General features: G+C 33.7%; 1 long non-coding RNA gene across 1 annotated transcript in view; it reads right to left on the minus strand.

Moving 5' to 3' along the window:
- Positions 1-6,387: 6,387 nt before the first annotated feature.
- LOC119193807 overlaps positions 6,388-15,564 on the minus strand; it is a 101,080-nt gene continuing 91,903 nt past the window's right edge. The window contains exon 4 of the long non-coding RNA XR_005114055.1: positions 6,388-6,424. This is a non-coding gene — a long non-coding RNA (uncharacterized LOC119193807). The remainder of the gene's footprint in view (positions 6,425-15,564) is intronic.

Raw genomic sequence — 15,564 nt, forward strand, 5'->3', positions numbered from 1 at the left:
GTGGAAATGAGATAGCGTTTTTATACTAATGCAAAAGGAGACGGAAAGAAACTATTAGTTTATGTTGAATGTGTTAACGGTGTTAATTGGTTGTGCTTATAATATTTTCGCGCAACATCGCCTAAATAAGTTTTATCGGTTGCCTCAAGGTTCTGTACATTTCTTTGCTTGTAAAGCCAAACTATACTAGACTGCAGGACGAAAGACGATCGATTTACAATCTTTTACTCTCTACAATTTCAAATTTCTCTCTAATTTCAGCGGCCGAATGTAAAAGATCATTGTAGGTCTATGAAGAATGATCCTAAGAACACATTATAATGATGACAGTCCATAGAACAAATAAAGAACGCTAGTACATGTATTATGAATGTACGGAATGACGGTATCTAAATAGTTCAATTAGGAAAAGAAGAAAATCCGCTTTATGTTTATCGTCAGGGCTGCCATGTCTATTCTAAAACCCGTTCCAACAGTCATTAGCTTCAGCAGCTGTTCATAGACTTTTCTGTATATTTTAACGGGAAATTGTGTATTTCAAACGTCAACAGACAAATTTAAATGAAGTAGTGTCCGAGTGTATTATAGGCGTACTGCTGTTCGCGCGCCGCCCCCCGCTGATTGGCTGTTAGGTGACAGCTAGAGAAGTGCACGATACACTATCGATGAAAATGCTTATCAACGTAATTTTTAATAAATTGTTACATCATATCAAATTTCTATGCGATTTTTGTTAGTGTATTAAATTGGTCATCAGTTATTGGACTATTTATCAATTTATTCTCGTTATTCCAATATTTTAATTCTGATATTAAAAGATTTAATATTAAATTTAGAAGACATATCTTGAATGGTTATATTGTAGTTGACAGTTAGCAGAAAAAGCCTCATACATTATTAGAGTTATGTTTATATATTTAAGAGCTTAGCACGGACCATAATATAATGTAGGTAACACTGAAAATCACCACTTGTTATTGAAAATGTTATGTATCAAATAAAGTATTTAAAAAATAACCTAAGCATCATATAATACTATAAATTCCTTTCAAAAAACCTGTTATAGGCAATCGTAAGCCGATCGATGTACCTATATTTTATCCAGTTCATCACATACCGTGATTTGCCTAGACAAAAAATACTATCTGAAATAAACTCGATAGAATTAATTGAAAGCATGTAATCTCATCACTGAGCGGGTAACAGGTAAATTATCAGGAGCCCTTACTCAGTGCCGCGTAATAACAGGAGCCGCGCAGCCGCTAGCATGCAAGGACGTGCGAAATTATCCACCACACACGACCGTTAAGATCCACCAGCAAAAGTACCAACATATTGGGTAAAAATTATGGTAAAAGCATGGACCACATTTACGAAAATTTTAAAAAGAAATTGTCATTTTCGTAAAATATAATTAATTCCAAAAAAGAATTATTTTACGTAAAACTCTTATCCTGCGTGAACAATAATAAAGTAACTATATGAATTTGAATAACCTCGACTAGTTTAAAATTAGGTTACGTTATTGATGTGGGTAAATAATAAATTTATGATGTAATTAAATTTGATAGGTTTAGAAACGAAATAAAATAGTTTTCAAACAAAATATCTATTATGAAGCGTTACAAACATTTCTTTCCCCTCACAACTAAGACGAATTGATTGTTGTCCAACTATCACATCTGTGTGTAGTCTTACAAAAAATAAATAACAAGCCTTGTAAACAAAGAAATGCAGGTTTATAATCTTTGCGGATAAAAATGGGCCGAGTATCGGTAGCAGATGCATCCTTTCGGACTAAATTACTCTTGATTTAATAAAAGTAAAGCAGTTTGTAGATTAAATAAAATAAATAATTGCTTTCAACATCACGCAACTGGCTTCTAAAGATCCTCCGCAGTAAGTTATTGTAACTTCTTAGTTGTCTTTCTGTCAGTGGCTTTAATTTTACTTTAATTATATGTTATTCCGGAAAGTCTTTAAAAGTAAGAGTAAAGATACTACTTATGTAGGTAGGTTAAAACAAATAGGTACGTAAGAAGGCTTTATTACTTTGTGTTGGTCGTATATTTAGTAAGTAACATTCTTACTAAAAACACTAGAAAAGAAACACGCGAACTACACTCTACCCATGTGAACATAAAATTTTCAGATGTAATTAATAGATACGAAAATATAAGTAAAGTTAACAAAGTTAGCTTAAACATGTAGCACATCTAGAACATCTGCATGTAGTCTAGAGGTTTTCTACATTAAAAGTAAAGGTAATATGTAACCTTTTTTTTTAAACTACTTTTATCCTTTGACAGTCTCTTTCTTCATAATATACAATATAAAACTTAGTATATACTCAGTACTAATAACAAAAGAACCCTTAGCGAGTAATGTAGCCAATTTGTAACAAAGCTACCAGACTTGGCGCCTACCTATTAAACAATTCAACTTCTAACACGAAACGTTCTAAGAAACGGCGGCATCGAAATTATAGGTCTGCTGGCACGAGCTAAATTACTCCCACCAACGAGTTCTTGGAACTGATTCCGAACTAACCTTAGATTTTACATAATAACACTTTAATTCATCGATATTCACTTTTTTCCCGCCATTTTAGGTGATTTATAAAGTGGTTTGAACATAACTGAGTGTTTTATGTTTAACATTTAATAATTATGGTACGTTTTATAATTTTACTACAGTATGAAATGTGTAATTATAAATATTAAAGTTAGGAACGTAATAAACGCTTTTGTATGTTGTGTCATAAAATAATATTTCACATCACGGTCAAATCTAAACCTAACATTACACTACACTTTTGAAACAAGCATATTGTAATCTTTGTATTTTTATTTAGTTGTCGTCGACACACGGTACAAATTCACAAAAATACTGAAAATTGTTGTAAAATAGCAAAATTAGAAGTAGTCACCTCTATTAGCCAGACAAACAACATTATAACGTCATTAAAGCCCTTATCTAACAACAGTACTTAATTGCGTACTTAGATATAATGATAGGTGGGTCCCAGCATTGTCTCATACAGTGTGCGCACAAAACTTAAGCTTGGTCGACGACAGGATTTTTTATCGATATCGATACGTTCACTTCCCTATCTTGACTCTATGGGCTAAGTAAGGTTACCAGAATCCTAGGTATGGTTCTGTACACATTCATTTATTTTCAATTCGCCGAATTTGCGAAATGCATGGGATTACAATTCGGACCCCATGTGTCGACAGGTTCACAGGTCGTCATATCATTAAAATACCTATGGGAAGAGGCAATCACTAGATTGGTCGATAACCAGAATAGCTAAATTGAAATAGAGGTCCTATTTTCAGTATAAGTACTCAGGTCATAAGATCAGTATGGCCCCTCGCAAGGACTAATAAAGAAGATTATTGCTACTGCTTGACTTATTTCTACCCCCGTTAGTCATATCTAGTCACACAATTTTTACTACAAGCTCTAAACTAATATATCATCATAAATATATCAAAATCAAAAGCACTTTTCACATAATAAAATTTAACAACACAATTCCGCAGTGTTGATTGTTTGAACAATAAACAACCGTTACACGAAGGAATGCTCATCTATTACATATGGATTACGAGTGCATAACCGATGATTATAAACAGTAAATCAGTAACAATACCGCGGTAACTGTTCCATCTTAATTCTTAAATGGCGCAAGTTATGGACGCGAGCGACACTTTTTAATCCAGAACAAAAAGCGAATATTAATATCGCCTTTAGCCACGAAGAGCTAGGTAGAGGTGCAACCACTTTTCGCTTGATGAGATAAGGGCAAGCCTATCATTATGAGACAGAATATATAATAGGCATATTTTTTTATTTCAAAATGATACTGATATATTTTTTATTAATTGACTAATAAACACTTAATGTGGTGCTTTATATGGGATCAAATGCAGTTTTGTTTATAGATCTACATCAATAGTTACAAAAAATGTAAGAGATTTTACAATACGAGAGCCACGAGTGGAATCACTCGCTCGGTGCACGCAAGAGCTGTCAATATCTTCGTAGTAAAAGTAAGTTACTAGACATAATATGTTACATTTTAGTATGTAAGTCTTAATATTTATTACCACTAGCTACCACGTATAATTAATTAGTTTTCTATATATTAATATCCCTGTTATATCAAAAAAACTTTAAACATAGTAATACTTAAATTAAAATAATTTCAACACAGTTCTTTTGACTTGCCCCATACATCTACCCTAGGGAATTAGCCGTTTCTTATAACAATGAGATGGGAAGTCTGTCCGGATGTAAAAAGCGATATCAATGTTAGCACAATTAAATGATTCATAGAACGTAAAGTTTTTCATATAAATGATAATACATAACAAAACTTTAATATAAAATTACAACATGATTTGAACTTAAAGTATGTCGTCAAAGAAATATTTTTACATAAGGCAAAATAGCGGCACTAGTAATTAAAAAATTACGCGAAAATAATGTCTCGATGTAGCAGAAATTATGGTAGTATTCATGTCTGATTTTCTTACATTCTTGTCTTCAACTTCCTTTATATTGACCACACTAAACTGAGGCATCGGGAAATTCACGGGTATGATAACCAACTCCTGTGAATTCTCCCAGTGCCAAGGTCCAGCATGGTCACTTGTCTTCTAGTCTTCGGTCTTCGATGCTTCTTGAGATATTGAGTTTAAGATGTAAAATTATTATACAAAAAAATATTTTTTAAAATTATAAAATCGTATCTATTTTACGTCGGCCCACTGTTGTGTTGACAAAACAACATTAAATGAGTTAGGTCTTCTCCAACACGCTAGCATATTATGTACGTACTTTGAAAATGATTTAATTTCATACAACTTCGTAATTTTTAACCTAAACCTAAATGTATGTACATTTTCTCACGATATCTTCTATCATTCCAATGAAAGCGATAATAAAAAACAAAAAAAAAATTAGGCATTCATCTCGTTACTGATTAATTAGTCTTTAAAATTTGTACTCTGACATTTATTAGTCACATTAACAATCTTAATTGGTAAATGAGTTAGTAAATGAGCAAAGTAGTAAGTTAAATTGTTACTCAGTTAAAGCAGTAAGTAAAATTGGTAGTTGAAGTAATAAGTAAAATTGTTAGTTGAAGTTATAAGTAAAATTTTTAGTTGAAGTAATGAGTGAAATTGTTAGTTGAAGTAATAAGTAAATTTGTTAGTCAGTTAAAGTAGCAGGTAAGTAAAATGATTAGACAGTTAAAACTATAAGTAAAATTAGTCAGTTAAAGCAGTAAGTAAGATTATTAGTCAGTTAGGCATATACAATAAAATGTTAGTAAGCTAATATAGTCTAGTATTACAGATCCTTCATGAGTAAATTAAGTCCGATAATAATTTAGATAAGTCTAATGAAATACGTTCACCGTATCAAAATAGAAATAAGGATACAGCTAAATCAGTATTACTTTAATGTAATTTTAGTGTGATTTTGTGTATTAAATAAATATTACAATCAAATGAAATAAAACTTAACTCCCAGTGGGAACATCTGGAATCGAGTAGTTTATAATGAATTTGTAAATTAGCTTATTACAGTAAATACTATTCACATTATCAGGGTTGTATTGACTGCAACGTGGACTGGGGCACGAAGTTAAGCTTGGGTCTTGCCACCAAAAACTAAGCGATTGACATGCTACCCCCTTGCACCCACCTATGAAGACAGCCCTGCATATTGCGCTATAAACTTTAAAAAACAACTGTATGTTGATGAACATAGTTTTCTGTTTTATATACACGTACTAAGCCGATTATGTCGCGAAAACCAAATGTACTTAATTTAGCGGCTAGTAAAATGGCAAAATCGGCAGTGCCGCCAAATTCTGGTTGACAGCCATCATAGCAATGACTTGTGAAAATGTTTGTCAAACCACATCACAGCTTGGCATTACTGTGATTACGATTAACGGTAACACCGAGATGATACGGTGATTTGCGGCGAACCGCCGGCTCACCGTGACTAACTACCAAAACTGTCACGAGGTTTTTACTTGAGCGTTGGCAACATTGATTTTTTATTGGGTGCAATATTTTTGCGGGTATCCGTTAATCTTATAGCTACACAAAATTCAATCAATCTTGAACCGGCAGATATTTATAGAATCTATTTAATATCTTTCCTTTAAAAGAAATGACCCATTACTACCTCCATTCATCTATACAATATTTTTCTATTAATCTTCCATTGCTTTTTAAACCATTTTCCACTAATAATCACGTTTCTAGTTTTCTTAATTAAAAAATATTTTTCTTCTAGTTACTAGAAAGTTCGATACTAACTTAATTATTTATTAAAGAAACTTCACAATTTCAAATAACCCACCTCATATGTTGACAACATCGATAGACTTCAGAATCTGTAACAAAACAATATTGCACTGAATTTCTATTTGAAAATAAATAATACAAGTAATATTTATGAATCCACATATGAAGAAGGGTAGATTTTGCTTTTAACATGAGCGAAAAATTCACCGCGATTTACAGCAAAAGATCTTATTACGATCTTAGATCGAAGTATCTAGCTTTCGATAAAGTATTAAATCCCATGCCATACCCTAGCTTCTTAATCTATGGTTGAGAAATATTTTTAGAAACATTGGCTCAAGTACTAATATCCTCAATTAAACATGTTATGTTTGATTTTAAAGACAGCGGCCGAGAAGGGTACATCGTATACCACAGCTCCTAATTCTGGATAGACAAACGCGTCTAGAACATTCCAAGCCTCACATGTATATGTATTATGTTAATTGCTTTCGTTCACGCCAAACCGTCTGCATTGGAAACAGAATGTTTCTATTAACTAATTCTCGTAGATGATGAAATATTCATTGTTCTGTATGTTTCTCGTGGGGGAATCTTCAGCAATCATAGTCATCATTTTGAAGAAATATTAGTTTCTCACGACTCCTAGTGATAGCAGGAATGTATTAATGCTTTAAAGAAATTGTCTATTGTTGAACTGCTATATTTGAGGATCAATGAAGAGCTATTTTGTGTTTCGAGATACATCCAGAACAATATAGAACTATCATTACTTATAAAACAGTATGTTCTTCGCTTTCAGGTTAATGACAAAATTAATGTCCATATCTTTACTTTCGATAGAACTTTAAAAAAGGCCACATTAAAAAACACTAGTAAATGACTAAACAAAATGGTTAAAGCCATCAATAACTTACTTTCACGGCTTCCATTTATTTACCCTCAATCGGTGATTTCCTGATACAAACCCCATGAATTATAAAAGCTCCGTCACCCAAGCTTTTATGGTAATGACAACTATATTTGCTTTCTATTGCTTAGCAACGAATACTCAACATAGCATAGGGTCGAGGGAGGTGGAGGCCGCATGTCCAAAATTTACCTCTCTAAACTAGGTAATTTTGTATACTGAAGATTAGAAATATCCTTAATTAATTAAAAAATAAATGAAAGAGTATTTTGGGCTTTCTATTATCAAATGCATCATTTATATCAGTCGAATCACGCAAGCTTTTAACATTTCCCAGCCATACATGCCTTCCTTTGTTACTCGGCATAACATATCACTGTCACCATGAATTTGTTGGACATTAGACGTTCCGACAAATGTTTAAGGTTGAATATTGTGTGCACGGTAAAGTTTGTACTTCCGTTGCCATGGTAACGTTGTTTGAAAAACAAACCACGGAGTGTAAATCATGTTAATGCTTTATTACACGCGTTTGACGTGTTTTTGGGTTGTGTTTTCTTACTGTTCGTGTTGGAAAATCAGGTTGTTAAAGAAAATGGGGCTTACGTGGGTGAAATGGTTTGATATTGTTTTTACTACGTGTATTTTACGTAACCAAAATGGAAAGAATTTGTGAGAGATTAATATGTAACTGAAATTCAAAGGAAATATAGGCTTTATGTCGGTCGTTACATGGACCAAACTATTCGTAAATTAATTGTGAAAATTTGACTTATTATGCTTTTGAATACAGTCATACAAAACATCAATGACACCGTTTTAGGTGTTTAGCTATTATTTTAAATAAACTCAAGCGGGTTACGGGCGGGCAGCTTTGCCATTTAACAATACATACACAATGGTTAGGTCAATTCTCGATTTAATTTTATATTCTCTTATTAATGGATGACGTCGTGAAATACCAATTAAAATCCGAGTTAAATAGTGGATCGCGTGTAAAAGAAGGGAAAAGATGTTAATGGTCACCCTAAATAGGTTATGGGGTTTGAAATAGGTCGTCTGATCCCACCCAAAGGGCACGGTATTAAGGTCACCATTTCGTCCCCATTGTTAACATTAGGGGCGAACATATTGTGTTCAGGTTGGGTGTTTAATTTATTATGGGTCACTTTAATTAATTATTTTTGTTTCGTACATGATTTTGTATTCATGGATTTTTTTGTACATGTTACGGGTTTAATTGAATGCGTTCTTTGTTACTTAGTCTAACAACTTCTGAATTTATAGTACCTAAACTAGCATTCGTCTGAAATATGGGGCGTTGGAAGTCCGTTTCCGAGGAAAAATAGCCTATATGGCGAAAGCACGATGTATCTTCCTTCGATGAAAAAAATTTCAAATTCATACCAATTGTAGATCACGTCTATTTTATACTTACAAACTTTACCTCCAAGTCATTTGTAACGATTCTAAAAGACTCAGTTTCTTTATAAAAATGGGCAAGTTATATTAGACCAAGAGAAAGCGGTTATAAATCAACTGTCAACCATAAATTTATTCTAGTTACGAATTCACTTTCTGCTTTTGTTTTATAACATTACATTGCACCTAATCGTAGAAATATTTAATTCCTTTAAAAAGTAGGCGCCACACGCTAGGGAAATCCGCATTGCTGTTAAAATGNTGTGGAAAATTTTATGCCGTCGTTAATACACGAAAGGTTAGTCACGTGATCAGCTGTCATCAATCATTGCATTGCGCATGCGGCTTGTTTCTTTGCTATTGTGTTATTATAGCAGATGTGATTTTTACTTTTTATATTGAAGTAACTAATCGGCAATGGTTTGGATTGACGACTTTTAATTATTACTTAACAATACCTTTTTATTCTAAACATTTGTAATCTTAAAGAATAATACAGAAGAACGCAAAAATTTTGTGAATGAATTATTGCTTTTATAAAAAAAAAGTTTACTTATATAATAAGTTAGCCCTCGCGAACGTAATTTTCTTCATAATTAAAGAAATTATTTTTCTAATAGAAATCATTTTCGTAGTTTTATTTTGATTGATTTTATTCCGGGATAAATTCACACCAGCGAAGGTGCGAAAACAATATAGTCTTAAACATCATTTCAAAACAAATGTATGGACATCTGCTCTTTCAAAAAGTATTCGAAGTATTTTAAACAATAATATTCGAGGCAGATGATCGCTTTTGCGCCAGTTTTGGCACATTCCGATATAAGTGCAAGGTGGTACATTCCATACTTTATGAACTTTGGAAGTATCTTTATACTTATGCTAAGAAATGATGAGGGGTCAAGGATTCATTTTCCAGTATGGGACAGATGTTGGTATTGGAATATTATTTTGGAAACAAAGGAAATATTGCCTTGGCATTTCGTGGTCCCTCACCACTCTGAAGACCCAGGTTCGAATCCCGTGTTGAGCAGTGATATTCTTTTTTTTGTCTAGTATTAGTCCGAATTTGGAATATATGCCCGATATGGCCATAATCTCGACTTTATTGCATCTTGGGACTAAACACAATTAGCGAGAAGAATCCTAGTTGCGCCTCTGCGTACCCTTAGGGGATAAAGATTTGATGTGTGTAATGTAAGATATTAACCAAATTTTGCAGCTGATTGCAAAACGAATTTTAAATTGGCAGAACAAAGAGTCGGAGATAAACAAATGTTTGTGACTCGTTAATCTCTGTCGTGTATTGTGGGATCAAAGATTTTGTGGAATATAAGGACATAAGGTTTTAATCGTGACATGTTCGATGCACATGTAAGTGGAGGGGGGTCCAATAGAATGTCGACTGACGAGAGATGATTATTCCTTGACAGTCGACACAATTATGCTGGCCTTTTGGAACCGGATATACACAGGCTGTTCCCGAACGCCGACACTTACGTGGGCTACTATGGCGGATTTTAACACCTTGCGTCAGATGGTCGGTATCTAGGCGGATATAAAATATATCCTACCACCAGCAATATTAGTCTTTAGAAACATAAAAAGTAATCATAAGTCATGATTTAGTTTGTAAGCAATCACTATTTATAAAGCTTAAGTGCTTATATTTTACGAGCAAAAAGGTCTATTTCAAATTCTGATTGGTCTACTTTATATCTCTTAACTATTAATTAACAATTCACACACCCACACGTAATTCGGGACCTTAATTTGAAATATGGCGATTAATGTAAATAAGCCCGCCGGCGAACTAAATAATGTATTACTATGTCGAACATTTATTCAATTTAGACACATCCTGTTCCCAGCTAAGTAACATTTCAATCAGATATTAAGCTACCTGTATTAAATGATCTCGCTTGATACGTTTGTCGACGCGGGGAAGGATTTAGGAGACTGTATTGGGGGCAAATTCATTTTTGATGCAATTACAATTCATTTGCTTTTATTAACCTGTAATGGATGATAAAAAACTTAATAATTTAGTAATATGGCATTTTCGAGATGCATTACTCGAAGAAAATATATTTTGAAAAATTGCACCGCGGCGTGTGGTGTATATTATCATCAATTATAAAATAATATTATATCGAACAAATCTGTTAGCTATTCACGACAGGTCATTAATAGTGTTTTCTTTGCGCAACATTAGTGAGTGATGGAAAGAGAAATATACTCTTTCGATTTTGATACTAGGAAATAATGGGCAGAACCGGTAAAGAACTTTTAAATTTTTCAAAAAAATATAATATACTTATTATGTGCTAAACACTACCCGAAAAATATAATAATATAATATCAGCCCTGTATTATATATACTTGCCCACTGCTGAGCACGGGCCTCCTCTACTACTTAGGGGGATTAGGCCTTAGTCCACCACGCTGGCCTAGTGCGGATTGGTAGACTTCACACACCTTCGAAATTTCTATAGAGAACTTCTCAGATGTGCAGGTTTCCTCACGATGTTTTCCTTCACCGTTAAAGCGAACGATAAATTCACAAAGAATACACACATGATTTTAAAAAAGTCAGAGGTGTGTGCCCTTGGTATTTGAACCTGCGGACATTTGTCTTGGCAGTCCGTTCCACACCCAACTAGGCTATCGCCGCTGTTCACCCCGAAAAAATGACAAATTATATTGATTTATCTGAATATACAAACTTATTGCAGGTTTTAGTTTAATCTTCATCTTGGGGGACTTACCCACAGTAGTCCCCCAACTCCATGCCTGATATCTGGATCAGTACGGGACCGTTAGCCAAGTAATTGCAGACTCGGCAATTATGCTTGTAGGAAGGACTGGGCATCCTGTGCTTGATAGACTACCGTGTAGAGTTGATGACTATTGACGTTTTTATTTTTAGATACGTTTTCCTCAACTATAAATACCCAGCGCCGACTTCTGTATGCAAACGAAGGACAAGAATGGCCTCGGATTTGCCGTTTAGGGATATTGATTATGATCTTTCCTAAATTCTACCAGTCTTACAAATTATATTTACTTTCTAAAACAGTATTACATAGTACCTAAAATTTGAAAAGCACTCGACACCAGACTAACCTTGTCTCGTAGTACTTCCTGGTTTTTAATATATTACCATTAGAATATGTTGTAGGACCTCAAACCTAACAGAGGCGTCGAAGTCTGCGTTCGAAGTCGACCAATACTAAGTATTATACCTACCACCTGCAACACAATGCCAAAATGTGTTTGATAGAAACTGAGCAGACCCTATTCTCTCTTGATACGTCTGTCGACTCCTCTCAAACTAACCCTTGGAATATTATCAAAGTAGCGTGAGTAATAACGGCCCACACATACAGCCAAGAGGTATAATTTAAGGCGCGGATTCTGCAGACATCTGTATCCGAGCGATAATTTACTCGCCCGTCAATAATAATAAAGCGGCCTTAATTACAATACACAGAGCACCTAATGGTCTTGTTCTAATTGAGTTAAGGCGAATATATTCTAGGTTTTATACGAATAATTAATTATGATTATTTTAATCTAAGGGAAAGTTAAAAGAGGGTCTTATTGCTAGATTATCTTGGACAACTTTTGTTGAGGAAGTATTAAAAAATCGGACGATTAGACGAAGAGTGAACAGATGTTAAATAGTAGGTAATTAAGGCGTTTGCGCTTCAAAATAGATTATGTTGCTACTACTTGTTCTTTTTTCAATAGTGTAAAATATGTCAAATTCGTAGTTGTAATCGTTTCAGTCTTGATTCATCGAAGCCTTCACATTTGGAGGTGTAGCGTCTATGCCACGGAAATATAGCGTAACATTAATTTAAGTTTAATAACTGCCTTATGATGAGATTTCTCAATTATACACAGCAACATTGTAACGAACGTAAAATAAGTGTGAGACATAACATTTTATGTGCATTTTTAAGGTGTACTAAATGTCATTGTGAGGTTATAAAACGATACCAGGATTAATTTTTATACAGTTAACTAGTTTTGTAACACGAATTGGTTCATAATTTAAAATACTTATTAAATATCACATTCCTAAGTATTACATTTCTTTTATTGTTACAATAAGACCTTATTTAGCTTAGCATTTGCTTAGCTATTACAGTGTCCGGATTTAATTATTTTATCATTTAATATAAAAATGTTCATGTAAATGATCAAGAAAGATTATTTCGGATACTTTGATTATCAAATTTAATACATTTTAAAAGAGTCTTTAACTGAAAACCTCCCAAAATGTTGCAATATTACATACTATGATACAAAGTCGCCCGCCGGATCTGTTTGCCTGTCTGAACGTGATAAAATCAAAACTAACAAACGTATTTGGATGAAATTTAGTTTGAGATCCTGGGAAGGACATAGACTACTTTTATCCCAAGAAAATGTAAAGCGGGACTTTTATCCCGGAAGCACTGGGGAGCAATGTAGCTTCTTATTAGTGAAAAATCTTTTAAAAACGTTTTAGTATTTCCTAAGATTTGTGGGTTCAAACCAACTCTTCTATATATTAATATACATAACTAGTTAATATCTTTATTATACATATTTTGTTTAATTAAGCTGAATTGTATTACCTTTCAACGTCGAACAGTGTTGTTGCAATTGAGGCATCATTCTGACGGCTATTTACGGTATATTATCCTTTTCAACAATACGCCGTGGACATACAATAAAGCTGTATACACAATGTCCATAATAATAATAAATATCGGACATTACGATTCGAAATACCCAATTTTAGGGTTAAATATTTAGCAATTCGTATGCCTTCGATTTTATTGTATTGGCCTTAAGATAAAACGTTTTATTTGATTTCGATTTGGACGAATGATCGTTTGAATTTTCATGGTAAGTTTAACGCATTCTTTGTTTTAAAGTTTCTTGGGTTATCTTTGGTGTCATCTCTTCATACTAATAAGGGCGTGTTTAATTAAGAAATCTAACAACCTAGCTGTCCATGGATCGGGGAATCTAAATTTGTGAGTATTTAAAATACGGTAACTATATAACTTTTTGACCCGATTTAATTTGGGACCTGTCCTTCCACATATCCTTGCTATACACTATGTAATGACAATAATAATTCTAGCGAATATTGATTGCACCTAAATCTGTATAGTTAGTGGTTGATGATATCTAATTGTATAGAGATGACTTTCAATCCGTCTAGTTTTATGGCCAGCGAAAGGGATATTACGGAGATTAGAGTAGTTAGTATAGCCGAGTGAGGAAAAGCTAATGTTTATTAACTCTTCAGGTGGTTTGAATAAGATCGGATACAGATTAAAAAGTGTAGCAATGGTAAAGGGCTCCATGTTACCTGATTCCTGCTGACTTCCCTTTATGTGCTATTTATGTAGGTAGAAAAAAAAAGAAAAAGAAATCATGTGTGTATTCTTTGTGAATTTATCGTTCGCTTTAACGGTGAAGGAAAACATCGTGAGGAAACCTGTACATCTGAGAAGTTCTCTATAGGAATTTCGAAGGTGTGTGAAGTCAATCCGCAATAGGCCAGCGTGGTGGACTAAGGTCTAATCCCTCTCAGTAGTAGAGGAGGCCGAGGTGCTCAGCAGTGGGCAAGTATATAATACAGGGCTGATATTATTATTATTATTATGTAGGTAGAATCCGTATGTCCGCTTTTACCGGTGCCTACTCACTTTTGATGCTGTCAGAATATTTTAATAAAGCTATCCCCTTCCGATACAGGCCTGATGAAAAACTATTTATACTGCCACATTGAAGCTCAAAGTACGAGGTCCACTATATGTTGGTAGGGTTCTCTTTAGGAAAATTTGACCTTTCGCCACTGAAGTGTAGTATTTTACGCACTATATGATGGCGCCACCCTGGTGGAATATCTGGTAGCCTAGATTGTAGGCAACGCACATAAAATACGTCTGTGTGGGTGTTTATATGTTAAGATGGAGTCTGGATGAATGTCAAGTGACCCAACTTATCAGTTGCCAAACTATAAAACTGTTCCACAAAATATCGAACACAGAAATAAAACTTTAACAACGTAATTCTAAATAATATGTAAAATAAACAACCTTTTTTAAGTAAATGGCTAAGACCTCTATATTTATTTTAAATAAGGCACGATTTTAGTTATTTAATGAGGTTTTAAATCCTTTTGCAGCAAATTGTCATTGATCGATACGCCGGCAATGGCCGCCATTATTTATTTGACTTTGATTTATAACGATAAAAAGCAAATGTGGGCCCTTAATAAATTTAAATTATTATGTCGATCTGGGCACAGGGCTTAGAATAAAGGATTAATAAATATTTGAATGTTATCAAAGGTAGGAAACTACTTTAAAAGACGGTAGCTTAATTATGAAAGAAAGACAGATTTCCTGTATGTGGTGATCAGTAGCGAATGATCCATATAACTTGATTCCTGTCGGTTTCCCTTTAGTAATTTATGTAAAATCGAATTATCATTAGAACGATTTGAAGACCGCATTCATACATATAATTGGTCCCATGTTGTGTCAGATTCCCTATCGAAGAATCCTACCCTTCGCCACTAGTGGCCATAAAGAGTTCATAACAGGACAAAGTTGAAATAAATAGGGTGACAACACACAGAAACTGCAAAGAAGACATTTGTTATTGTTACTTTAGACACTTTTCTAGTCGTATTAGATCTGCCCCGTTGAGAAAACGAATGTCACACTAAATTTGAGTTATAATTTTTGTCTTCACATAGGTGTTTATAGTGTGGTCACTACGTTTTTTGATGAAGCTTTTCTATCAGTATAGCTAGTACTAAACAGTATACCCTAAATAGATTTAAATATAAAGACAACATCTTTCCAATATAAACAATTAGGT

This window comes from Manduca sexta, chromosome 7 (genome assembly GCF_014839805.1).
Source record: "Manduca sexta isolate Smith_Timp_Sample1 chromosome 7, JHU_Msex_v1.0, whole genome shotgun sequence".
In the NCBI taxonomy this organism is placed as follows: Eukaryota; Metazoa; Arthropoda; class Insecta; order Lepidoptera; family Sphingidae; genus Manduca; species Manduca sexta.